Source organism: Gossypium hirsutum, chromosome A02, assembly GCF_007990345.1.
Source record: "Gossypium hirsutum isolate 1008001.06 chromosome A02, Gossypium_hirsutum_v2.1, whole genome shotgun sequence".
Lineage (NCBI taxonomy): Eukaryota > Viridiplantae > Streptophyta > Magnoliopsida > Malvales > Malvaceae > Gossypium > Gossypium hirsutum.
In genome coordinates this window covers 103,836,015-103,850,379 of record NC_053425.1, presented here as the reverse complement: position 1 = coordinate 103,850,379, position 14,365 = coordinate 103,836,015, and the positions used below count along the sequence as shown (strand labels likewise).

The window sequence follows — 14,365 nt, the reverse complement described above, 5'->3', positions numbered from 1 at the left end:
TTTATAGCCCTGATAATATTCTCTAACCAGATTTCATTTCTTTCAAAATCATTTTCAGCTATAATTTTCAATTCTTCCACACTATATGTACAGATTATTAATAGCAGATATCTTACCCGTTCAGACAAAGTCTGTACCTTGAAGCACTTCAGGAACCGATTGAGAAACAGGAGGGGCAAATATCATAAAAGATACAGTTTCTTCTATTCATTGAAGAGCATCGGTTATAATTCTAGACAGTTACATATTACTCTTTCTCTATTATTATATTATTCAACACTCAATGGACACTCAGTGGTTAATTACTCATTAAGTTATTACTCAGAGTTGTCAATTCAGTTTTTATCTAATTCACGAGGTTTTTCATTTTCAGTATACATTTCAAGATCAATACTATCAATATTTTCGTCTAACATTTTCACTACAAAACAGAGACAAGCAAATATATCAGCATCCGATCCTGATTCAATTTTAACTCAATTATGGCATGTACCTCTAGACTCAATTTCAAGCTTGATTTAGTCCGAGAATCGGCTAAACCTGATAGCTCTGATACCATTACTGTAACGTCCTCTAACCTCATACCGTCGCTAGAACAGGGTTACGAGACATTACCAGTCAGTACAGTACAATACAGACATTAATTAAATATAAACGTTCAGACTCATCATAATCTTAAGATGTCGTCCCTTTAATGGGCCCTCGTGGTCTAATATGAACAGTAAAATCAATTCGGAACTAATTTTGAATTACTACGAATTTTTCTTTCAAATTTCAAATTCATACTATATACCATTGCCAACCATAATTTACTTATTTTATCAATACTTTCACAACCTAAATGACTCTCATAAGACATCCTAGGTACATGCCATTACCAATACTCAACATACTTTACCTCATTGAATTCGGGATCGGCCTGGGATGCTGATTCAATGGTCTAACCTTAACCTGCGCACGGAAACAAACCGTACGTTGAGTATACACTCAGTGGTATTTCTATAATCCGAACACTTAAACAATTATAAAACATATTAATTTTTATATATTGAGCTATTCAAACTCAATGAGTATTCAAACATTCACTTTCCAACCAATGTTTTGGTCTACTTTAAATTCAAAATCATTTATTATTTTTCAATAGCAATTAATCAATCAGTAATATTCATTAACAACCAGTCAATCAGAACGATTATTTATTCAGTAGCAGTAAGTTATTCGGTAACAATCAATTATTCAATAATAATCAGTTATTCAGTAACAATTAAGTTATTCAGTAACAGTCGATCTTTCCAGTTCCTTTATTTACCCCTATTAACATGACTCGGACTCAGACGGATACACAGATCCAACCAGCACACCAGTACGGCACATAGTGGCTCATCGGCCGAAGCCGAAACAGTAACAGTAACAATAGCAATACGGTACACAGAGTACCTCATCGGAACAAATCCAGAACAGTAACAGTACGGTACACAGAGTACCTCATCGAAACAAATTCGAAACAGTAACAGTAACGGTAACAGTAACAATATTCGACACACAAAGTGCCGAATCGGTAACAGTAACGGTAACAGTAACAGTAGTCGGCACATAAGTGTCTGATCAGTAAGTCGGCAAAAACCCGTACTCTTTCATATCCTATGGCATGCCAACTATATCTGACTAGCCCGACTAGTCAATAGGGTATTTAATTCACTTTTCAGTTTTCAATTAATTTATATTTTAATTAATTAATTATATTTTTTTTCAATTCAATATAATTCCTTTCACTTTTCACTAATAAATATTCAATTTCACAATAAACACATGTTCATAATTATTTCACCACATTCTCAAATCAAATCATTTCAATAAAAACACAATACCAATAATTCATACTTTAATTATTTACCATAACATTCAATTAAAATACAACAATTATTAATTAAATTCACCCTTCAATTTCAATCAATATTCATTTTATTTCAAATAATTTAATCAATGCACCTACCATACATAATAAATAATAAATTCAATAATTAAATATTAAGTTTGGGTTATAGAAATACAAATCGTAATTTTTGAGCTAACTCCCGTTGACTTTGTCTTGTCCTTTCTTAGCCGAGATTTTCGATACCACATTGACTACGAAATTAATACAATTCATAATCATTAATACATTACTAATTTATATCTTGATTTACAGAATTTTAAATTAAGATCCGCTATTTTTTCCTGAAACTAGACTCACAAATCTTCTTACCATAAAATTTTCAAAATTTTTGGTTTAGTCATTAAGTACAGTTTATTCTTTAAATTCATCCCTATTCTGCTGTCTGACAGTTTCGACCCTTCTTCACTAAAAATTAATTATCTCACAGTACAGAACTCGGATAATATTATCGTTGATTTCTCCTGAAAATAGATTCATTAGGGATTCTAAACATATAACTTTAAGCCTCTAATTATTTTTATCCACTTTTTAGTGATTTTCCAAAGTCAGAACAGAGGAACTTGAATTTATTCTGACCTTGTCTCACAAAATTCATTATATCTCATAATTTACAATTCAATTGCTTATACTGTTTCCTCTATAAGAAACTAGACTTAATAAACTTTAATTACATATTTTATTCATCTTCTAATTCAATTTATACAATTTTTGGTGATTTTTAAAACTTAGACTACTGATGCTGTCCAAAATAGTCTTAGTGCAAAATGTTGATTTTCTATTTTTAATTTCAATTTAATCCTAACTAAATTCACTTACTTTTCTATCTTAATTCATACTTTATTTCTACTCAATTTTTAACCAAACTTAGACATAATTATCTATTTTTCATCATAAAACCATAATTTCGAAATTCTTTCAATTTAGTCCTTAAAGCATAAAACTTATGAATCACTTTACAATTCAATCCTTATTTCATTTCTAACTTGAATTTCTATCAATTTAGCCCTTAATTCATCATTTTACTCAACATGAACATTATCTAGAAATCTAATAACTTTCAAAATATCAACTTAATTTCATCAAAATCTTGTTCCAAAGGTTCTAAAACATCAAAATTAAGTAAAAAGGGCTAAATTGACTTACCAATTAAACTTTCAAACCTTGAAATCTCAAAATTTCCCTTTTCTCCCTTTCTTTCTTTTCTTTCCTTCATTGCTCTCTGTTTCGTTTCATTCTGTTTCTTTTCTATCTTTTTTTTTTCATTTTTTTTCTTTTGTTTTACTTTATATATATATAATATGTTAACTTAATAAATATCTAATTAATATCAAATATTTATTTTACATTTTTATCTATTTATTATCCACACACTTGTCATAATTTAATATATTTATTACATAAAAATCTTATAATATAAATATTTAATTAATAAATATCTTTTATAAATAATAAATATATACTAATAATTAAATATACATATTACAAATGTATGTATTCAATTTATTACACATGTATTTTATAATTACCACACATTTGTCACTATTTTAATTTATTTCATAATATAATATAATATTAATATTAATTAATAATTATAGCAATAATTTAATATTTAAATAAATATCTATTTATTATCAAATACTTGTATTACAAATGTGTATATTTTTATTTATACACTTATATCAAATCATTTTCATACACTTGTCTTTCTTTTATTTATTTATCATATAATATCAATTTAATAATAATAAATACATTAATACTTACTTAAATAATAAGTAAATACGTACATGTATTACAAATGTATGTACATTATTTATCACACATATATTTTATTTTTATCACACACTTGGCACTCACTTTGGCTTATTTGCTTATTTAATCCCCTCAATTTTCTTTATTCTATAATTAAACTTTCACACTTCATTCAATTTAATCATTTTATCCATTTATCCTTAATTAAGCTAAATTTACTTCATTAAACTCTAATTAACCACTCGACTAACTTCATAAATATTTTTAATAATTATTTACTAATCCATTTTTTTCAGAAACGGAGATCCGAAAATACATTTTTCTGATAACCTTAAAATTCGGGTCGTTACAAAACACCTCTAAGAGGAAGGCCTCAATGTGTTACCAGTGTTAATGACAAATCTGTATTTAACATCATCTTTAAGAAGGCGATCCATGGAGGTATTCAAATAGTCCATAGCTATAACTTCGATGTATATTTTTATGTTGTGTTCAGCTATAAAATTAATCATTTCTTGAGTTTCTTTCATTCCTCCAATCATGCTTCCTCCTATTAATTTCCTCCTTGTCCATTTAGTGATGCAGAAATTATACCGTTAACATCAAAATTAACCATTTCACGACTCAAATTTAAAAATATATAAATTACCTTGAATCAAAGGAAATACTTGTAACTCAAATGGTTTCCCTGGAATACCAAGAATCACAAGCTTCTCATGAGATTTCAACAGGCCAAGCAATGGCAACAATGGATGTTGGGCAGATACTGTATCGATGATTCCATCCAATGTGCCAATGGCAGCCTAAACATGCAAAAAGAAGGTAGGCTACGAATGACAAAGAAACAGGACGGAGGTTGAGATGTCCTCATCCATCTCCGTCCCACGATTGTATTGATGAAGAATTTACTAAAATTGTCTCAAGTGAAATTCGTAGAGTGACTCGACTTTTATAATCCTTACATACCTGAAGCTGATCTTGGTCTCGGCTGACTAAAAACAAATCGGCACCTAGATTTTCCAATGCTTCATTTTGCTTACTAGGAGATGTGTTGATCATTGTAACATTGGTTCCCATTGCCTTGGCAAATTTCACAGCTAAGTGCTTAGTCCTCCTAGTCCAACAACAACAACGCGCAAACCAGGCTTATCGAGTCCATAGAATCTCAAATAACTATACACCGTGATTCTGGCACAAAGAAGAGGGGCAGTAGCATCAAGAGGCAGGTTCTCGGGAATGCTGATGACAAAGTGTTCATCGACAATCATAGTGTTGGAGTAACCTCCATGTGTGATAGCTCCATCATAGTACTTTGTCCCGTAGGTGAATATCATTTTGGGATATTTATTCTCAAGATTGTTGATGCAATTGTCGCAAGAATGGCATGAACCAACCATGCAGCCAACTCCAACTCTATCTCTCACTTTGAACTTTTGAACCTTACATCCAATTTCAGTCACTTCACCAACAATCTGTCAAGAAAAAGCTGCTGAATATAAAAGTAAAAATAGAACGAATGACTTAAATTTAAGCAAAGGGAATTCAGAAAATTAGAAACGGTGAAGTACCCCCTTTATTCCATGAAGAGTACTATAAATACTAAAATAGCTAACAACTAAATCTCCTAAATAAAAGGAACACTATTGGCACTAAACAAAGACTAGGTCTGTTTGAAACAGACTTTGACTGACTCAACAACTAACTTATTCAATCAGTAAATAGTAACAAATAATTTCTACATTAACCTTTAACACTCCCCCTTAATATAGACACTCTCCAACACCCAACAATTCTCTCAAATACACGAATTTCTTCGGTGGAATGGTTTTGTGAACAAATCAGCAACTTGTTCTTCAATGCAACAATACTCCATCTTGATATCTCCCTTTGCAACCAGCTCTCTTATGAAATGATGACGTGTTTCAATATGTCTTGTTCTACTGTGATAAACAGGGTTTTTTGTCATTGCAATTGTTGACAGATTATCACAATAGATGGTAGTTGCCTCCACTTGTGTTTGCTTTAAATCATCAAGAATTCTTCGTATCCAGACAGCTTGACAAGCAGCAGCAGTAACAGCCATATATTCAGCCTCCGAAGATGATAAAAAAGTTGAAGGTTGCTTCTTTGAGCTCCATGAAACAGCTCCACTACCCATAGTAAAAACGTAACCAGTTGTACTCTTACGATCTTCAATGCAGCCACCCAAATCACTATCTGAAAAACCATACAGCCTTAGATTGTTAGAGAATTTATACCATATTCCAAATGAGTTTGTCCCCTTCAAATAGCGCAAAATTCGCTTGGCAGCTCCAAAGTGATGCTTGCTTGGACTCTGCATATATCTAAACAAGAGACTTGTTGCTTGCAAAATATCAGGTCTACTATTGTTAGATACAACAGACACTCGATCAAACTTTGAAACAATTGGCAGTCAATTTTCTCTCATTCATCATCTAAACAAAATTTTTTATTGGTGCACATTGGAGTACTCACGAGATTGCAATCCTTCAAGTCGGACTTTTCAAGAAGATCATTCACATATTTTTCTTGAGACATAAAAATACCCTCTGCACATTGTTTAATTTCTAGTCCCAGAAAGAAACTCATCAACCCCAAATCAGTCATTTCAAATTCGTCTGTAATCAGCTTTTTAAACTCATTCAACAAAGCAGTACTATTGCTAGTATAAATCAAATCATCAACATAAAGGAAAATAATGAGAATATCAGAAGTACCTCTATTTTTCACATATAGATTTGGCTCACTGGGACTTCTTTGAAAACTATTATTGCTGAAATGCCCATCAATTCTTCCATACCAGGCTCTCGGTGCTTGCTTTAATCCATATAGAGCCTTTTTCAACCTATACACTTTCTTTTCTTGATTTGCAATCTCGTAACCTTTTGGTTGCTGCACATATACTTCTTCTTCTAGGATCCCATTTAAAAAAGCCGACTTGACATCGAACTAATAAACCTCCCAACTTAATTGAGCTGCAATTGACAGAATAACACGTATGGTGTCAAGTCTTGCTACCAGAGAGAAAGTTTCTTGGAAATCTAACCCTTCACGCTGCATGTGCCCTTGTGCAACCAGTCTTGTTTTATGCTTTTGAATAGAACCATCAAGCCTAGAATTTAGTTTTGAAAATCCATTTTAACCCAAAAACTTCTTTTCCATTTAGAAGGTCTACTAATTCCCACGTCTTTTTCCTTTCTAAGGCTTCTATTTCATCATCCATTGCATCTTACCATTACTTGGATTTGATTGCTTCTTCAAAGACGATTGGATCTTCAATTTGGGCGAATTGACATTGTTCAGTGCTTTCATAAATTTCTGACAACGATTTCCATTTTCTAGGTGGTGATTTTGATGTAGAAGAGCTTGATGAAGTGGTATTTGGAACTACTGAAGGACTGCTTGGTGCTGATGAGCAAGAACTTCCATCTCCATTTTCTTGACTAGGTTGAGTGTCGGGACATTTACCATCTTCTAGTAATGCTTCTAAACCTGCTTGTAATTCCTTCCAATTCCAAGAGTTTTTCTCATCAAAAACAACATCATGACTAATTAATAGCTTCTTAGATAAAGGATTATAAAATAGATATCCTTTAGTTTCAGAGCTATACCCAACAAAGATACATTTAGTGCTATTATCATCTAACTTTCCTCTCTTTTGAGATGGAATATGCACAAATGCAATGCAACCAAAAACTCTCATATGAGTTACCTCAGGTTTCCACCCATGCCATGCTTCAAATGGTGTTTTTTGTTCTAGAGTTGCTATTGGAGATCGGTTGAGAATGTACACTACTGTGTGAATTGCTTTTGCCCAGAAACTTTTTGGAAGATATTTAGCTTTCAGTAAGCATTTTTCCATTTCAACAAGACTCCGATTCTTCCTCTCAGCGACTCCGTTTTGTTGAGGAGTGTAGCTTGCTGTTAGCTGGCGTTGAATGCTAGATTCTTCATAGAATTTATTGAATTTAGTAGAGAGAAATTCTCCACCACGATCTATCTATAAGGTCTTTATAGGCTGGCCACTTTGTTTCTCAATACTTGCTTTAAACTTCTTGAAAACTGAAAGAGCCTCTGACTTTCTTTGACAAAATACACCCACGTCATTCTACTGTAGTCATTAACAAAGACTAAAAAGTACTTGTTGTTATTGAGAGAAAGTGTTCTCATTGGTCCGCAAAGATCAGCATGAATAAGTTCAGCAACTTGGGAAGCTCTCCTTGCCTTGCCCTTTGGAAACGAATCTCGATGTTGTTTCCCAAATATACAGCTCTCACACACATCATCAACATTTTTTATTAGAGGTAAACCATCAACTAGATTCTTTTCAGACATGAGTTTTAAACTACAAAAATTTAAGTGCCCATATCTGTGATACCACAACCAATTTTCATCAAATGATTCTGCCTTCAATGCAAGCCTATCATCAATTGCGAAATTATAAGGAAAAATCTTATTTTTTGCCATCGGAACACTAGCTAACAGGTTCTTTTTCGACTTATCCTTAAAAATGCAGCAATTGAATTCTACAAAGACAAGTGAATACCCATCCACCATAAATTTCCCAACACTTAGCAAATTAGAATTTAAATTTGGAACATACAAAACATTATAAATGCAATTAAGACATAGGGAATTCAACTACACAGTACCTTTTCTCTTTGCTATACGAACAGTTCCATCACCAAGCGTAATTCGGCTAGTTACTGACTTATCTAAGTTGCTAAAAAGACTTAATTCGCTTGTCATATGATTGCTACAGCCATTATCTATGCACCAAACTTCAGGAGAACACTCCTTAGCACTGAAGCATGCAACGAACAGGCTCTCTGTCTCATCTTCTTCACTATCTTCATGAGCCAAGTTAGCCTGCTTCTCTTTAAGCTTGCAAAACCTATCAATATGCCCGTACCTTTTGCAATAGTAGCATTGTTTTGGATCACTATTTTCTCCTTTATCGCCATCTCTATAACGTTGGTTCTGTCCATTGAATCGGCCACCAGCCCTACCTCTTCTTCTCCCACGAGATGAATTTCCTCCACACTAGTCATTGAAGTTTGTTTCGCTGGTGCCCTTTCCACCACGAGAGTATTGCGCCCTACTATAAAAGGCGTTCTCAATAGACGCATTACCATACATTTTCATCCTATCATCATGAGAATAAAGAGAGCCTTACAACTCATCAACAATTAACACACTCAAATCTTTTGACTCTTGTATAGCTGCAACTACATGATCATATTTCCTAGGTAAACTTCTAAGAATTTTCTCAACTACCCTTTGCTCACTTAAATCCTCACCATATTTTCGAATTTAATTCACAACATCAATTACTTTTGACACATAATCATCCAGAACATCATCATCTTCCATAATAAAATTATCAAACTTCTTACGCAGAGTTTGAAGTTTGACAGTCATCACCTTTGCAGTACCTTGATATGCTATTCGCAGCATGTCCCATGCTTCTTTTGAACGCGTCACCGCTTCAATGCGAGGAAAAATTGATTCATGCACAGCTTGTTGGATGAAAAACAAAGCTTTAACATCTCTCTTTCTGATATCTTTGAGAGTCTCAACTGCAACCTCCTCTTCAACTTATCCATTTTCCACCAAGTCTCATAGGTCTTGAGACAAAAACAAAGTCTTCATCTTAGTGCTCCAAACTCCATAGTTGCTGCCTTGAAAAATTAGAACCAACGGCTGTGAAAGGTTCACTCCATTCTAATTGCTTACCATCATAAGCTTGAACACAGGCCTCGAGTAGCTCTGATACCAGATGTCAAGAAAAAGCTACTGAATATAAAAGTAAAAACAGAACGAAGGACTTAAATTTAAGCAAAATGAATTCAGAAAATTAGAAATGGTGAAGTACCCTCCTTATTCTATGAAGAGTACTATAAATACTAAAACAGTTAACAACTAAATCTCCTAAATAAAAGGAACACTACTGGCACTAAACAAAGACTAAGTCTGTTTGAAACAGACTTTGACTGACTCAACAACTAACTTATTCAATCAGTAAATAGTAACAAATAATTTCTACATTAACCTTTAACACAATCTCATGCCTGCATAAAATCTAATGCAACTTAGCAACAAAATGTACGAAGATAAAAAAGAGTTAACAAAACCAAGTGTTGGTACAAGTGCTGGTACAATAGTAAGGGACATTGTATTTTCAGAGAGAGAACACAGCTCCAAACTTTAAAGACATATTGTTGAGAATAGCAACTACGATTTTAAACTAATTTTTATAGACAGTAGAATAAACACGAAAGATATGAACGGAGACAATTGGAGTTACCCGGGGACAAGAGGATAAATGGAATTCCCCCATTCATTCTTAACCATATGAAGATCTGAATGGCATATCCCATAATAATGCAGCTTGAAAGTCACATCCTTTTCCCCTGTTTCACTGCAAATCTCACATCATTTTTTTTAGCAAACAAATACAAAAAGGTAAAATTGTAACGAAGGTCCTTGTATTATGTAGTTTTAGTATATTTAGTCCTTCTACTATTATTTGATAATGTTTTTTTGGACACATTGAAAGTCGAGACTCATTTCATCAAAAGAAATACAAAAAGATCCTAAAACCAAAAAAGCAACATCAACACTAAGAGAACACCCTAAAGAAAAAAGTAAGTGTCTGTGTCATTACCCCTTTTAAACAATTGAAATGTTGGAGGGATCATTATCATACAATGAGGTTTTAATCATTTATTCAAAGAAGTCGAGCAAATGTGCACGATCCCTTCTACACGAAGATCCTCCATTTCAACTGGTTAATATGAAATTTAGATGAAGACCCAATATTAAAGAGCACCGGCACATGCAACCATGAATATGCATACTGGGTCAAATCCAATAACATGCCAACAACCAAATAAAGGTCACAATGAGGAACAAAATAAAAAAAATCCAGAAAATTGAAGCCCACCATCATGGATAGAGCCACACCAGAACAACCAAATCCCAACCACCAAACAATGCACCAGCGGGCCATCAATGCCCACATCCGCCACAAATGTCATCGAGAAAACAAAGAATGCCATACCAGTCAAACTGGTGATGGCCACCAATGGTGAGAACTAGTATTAGAGTACGCTAGGTCGGTCTGGTTATTGGCTACATGCACGATGGTGATACCAAAGGAGCCAACCTGATGATAATGAAATGAATTTTTTGCAAGATTAGAGAAATTCATTTCCATTAATTCAATCAAATAATTTGAAATGATTTATTTTATAAAAACTACTTTAATATTACATAAACATATTGACATTTGACGGATATGATAAAATTTTTTATATATATTTTAAGAGTGTAAAAAATATCCAAATAAATATATATGTCACATCATCACACCTTTTTCTAAAAATTATTAAATTAGGATAAACGGACTAAATCCACTAAAAATACACCACACCTAAATCATTTTATAGAATTTAACCATTAGAAAAAACACCCTTTAGAAGAATAAACGCAGATTTAATGATAAAATATAGTAAATAACAAACACCTTGTGAAAAAATTGAAGGGAGAAAGAACACCAGAGCTATCTTTGGCTGCCCATTCAAAAGCCTTGTTGGAGTGCACTTCTTCTGGCAATCTTGTCATTGTTTGAATCTCTAATTTTTGGAATTAAATTCTTCAAAATTTGAATCTGTTTTTGTTCTTTCTTTCTCAAAAGCTTCAACTTTATAGCTTAAAAACAGGCTTTATATTTAGCTTTTCATGAAGTTTAATCATTTATGAATTTTATAGGATTTATAATCTGAATACTTAATTGTTTAGTGTTATTTGTGGTTAATACTTTTATTCTACATTTATACCTTTGAATTTAATGCTTATTAAACTAATTCCTATTTGAGGTTATCATTTATACTTTTCAATTTAATGCTCAATAAATTAATTGCAGATTCTCTCCCAATACCATAAGCTGTTACAAAGAATGTTTTAATGGTAATTACAACAGTTTAATAAAAATTTTTACAAATTGTGACAGTGGAAGAAATTGAGGTAACAAGAGAATTCCTCTAGTGAAAATTGCAAAACCATAAAAGCAGCGATGCAACTTGAGAAACTGAGGAAGCAATGAAGCCTCAGTATCCTCATTTGTTTGACTAAGGTGAATTTCAAAGATGAAATTTTTTTTAGCAGAATTATAACACTCCGCAATAGGGTTTAGGAGTTTGGGCTTAACGAACTTAGATCACTAGTGGGCATGGCGAGCTGCGATTGATGGTTTGGGTTGAGAGTGAAAGTAGGGTCTCGACTATGAAAAAAAAGTTAAAATTAGGAGTAGTCAAAGGGCAATTATACCAAAGTTAGGAAGTCAACTTATTTCCCTCTTCAGAACACCACTCATGCACGTGATTCTTTTCTACTTCTTTTGCGACTAAGGCATCCTAAGAACATCAAAACACTTAGTGCCTATAAATTAAGCTCTTTTCATTGAAATTTCATATTCTTTTGAGCGACAAAACCCTCACAAATTTCTTCATCGATTACTTATTTATCTTCTTGTCAAGTTTTTAAGAAATCAAGAGTCCAGATCCTGTCTCTTAAGATTTAAGGTAAGACTCTATTTCTCCATAGTGCCATGAAGTTTAGAGGTAAGTTCGCAGCAAGCTCATTAAAGTCCAATAAGGATGTTGGTCTGTGTGAACTTAGGATTTTTTATGTTTACATATGAATTTTTGTGTGTTTTGATTGTTGGTAACTTCTATTTGTTGTGTGATGTATTTGTGAAGCTACAGATTTAACTGAACCTTCAACCAACAAGGCAAACCTTACTTAAGCTTTTTTTCGAACTGGTGAGTTTTGGGGGTCGCTATTGGTATGTGTGAACCATTGTGTTAAACGAGAGCTTAGATTGGTCTAAAACACCCAATCTAAGTCCTGAGTGTAAGTTTCTTACTTTGTCTTTCATATTTTATGATAAATTTTTGTCTTATGTTATAAGGAGTTCACATATGCAAACCATCATATCAATCAATAACGTAAATATATTATCAACCATTCAAAAACGTACATATCATTCCTAAATCGAGTCCTCGAGGCCTTAAAAATATCATAGAAACAAATTGGGACCAGTTGGAAGCAATTTGAAAAGTTTAGGAAAAAGATGCAAAATTTGCAAAATAGAAGTCACACAGCCGTGTTTCCAGGCCGCGTTCCTCACACGGATGAGGCAGACGCCCGTGTCTCAGGCCGTGTAACCTTTGAACTAGGGACACACGGCCGTGTCTCAGCTTTATGTCTTCATCCATGTAACTCTTTGAGTAGGGTCACACGACCGTGTCACACGCCCGTGTGCCAGGCCGTGTAACTCTCTAAGTTGCCCCACATGCCCGTGTGTCAGGCCATGTGTTAGGTCGTGTAACTCACTGATTTGCATACAAAGGAATCCTCAGATAACACATGACCGTGTCACTAGGCTATGTGTCTCACACGGGTGAGTCATACGCCCGTGTCTCAAACCGTGTGGACTCAAAATATACCTAAAATCAAGCCATTGCATTACCATTTCATGCATAACATTCAACCTATTTAAGCCTACATTCAAGGTACCTAAGCATCATTCAAACCTGCATGACAAGTACCATTTCAAGATCCTAAATCAACTAACCAATGTGCTATTCAAATTCACCCCAATTTCATACAGACAATACCAACCTAAACATGCCAATGCTACCACATTTCAAGCATCACATCTTAGTTCAAAACTTACCAAAACATGCCACAAACTTGACCATTATTATACCATATCAAATATACCATAAAAGCTGCATAAACATACATAATAAGGTAACCAAAATGACAAAAAATGACAAGGCATGAAGTGGTACCAAATCAACATAACTTCCAAAGGTTTAACATGCCAAAACACCAACATCTCCCTCATCAAAATATCATTACAAACCACCCTATACATGCCATTATAAACTATTGGCCAAAATGTTCAAAAACTATCGAAAACATTTCTAGATAGTGTGATAGATCTCCGATGAGCTTCCAAATCGGTCGAGCTTTCGATAATCTATAAAACAAAGGAAAAACAACTAAGTAAGCAAAGGATGCTTAATAAGCTCATATACATCAAACTTAGCTTACCATATCAATTGCATAATATAAGCATAAGCATAAAATCAACCATAACCATAAGCTTGACATAAGCCTAACAACAACATCAAGTTCACAAGATAGTACCCTTATTCATATATATATGAAATCATCCATAGGATATGTGATTCATCATGTATAAACATAACATTTTGCACCCTTAATGTTCCATAATGTTGTGATTCAATCCAATTGCATACTTACCTTTCCTTTCTTTTTTCTTGTCTGTTGAACCATCTAGAATTACATCGGATACATGGAAATATTCACACAAAGTGTGCCTGTACATATAACCATAACTTTTCTTTTACATTATTGCTCATACAAGTTGTGAAATGGGCTTGCTCACATGAGTTATGGGTCAGAATGTAAGCTACACAATGTTGCTCACACGAGCTGTGGAGTATCCACAAAAAATGTAGGACTTCAGCCATTGTTGGGACATTCAAGACCAGTACTCGAAACATGAAATCCCTAATGACATGTCATCCATATCCTAAGAATTCCTAAGGTTCAACAGGG

At 33.5% G+C, this 14,365-nt stretch overlaps 1 pseudogene; it reads right to left on the bottom strand.

Moving 5' to 3' along the window:
* Positions 1-4,047: 4,047 nt before the first annotated feature.
* LOC107940597 (probable mannitol dehydrogenase) lies at positions 4,048-11,390 on the bottom strand (annotated as a pseudogene).
* Positions 11,391-14,365: the final 2,975 nt, after the last annotated feature.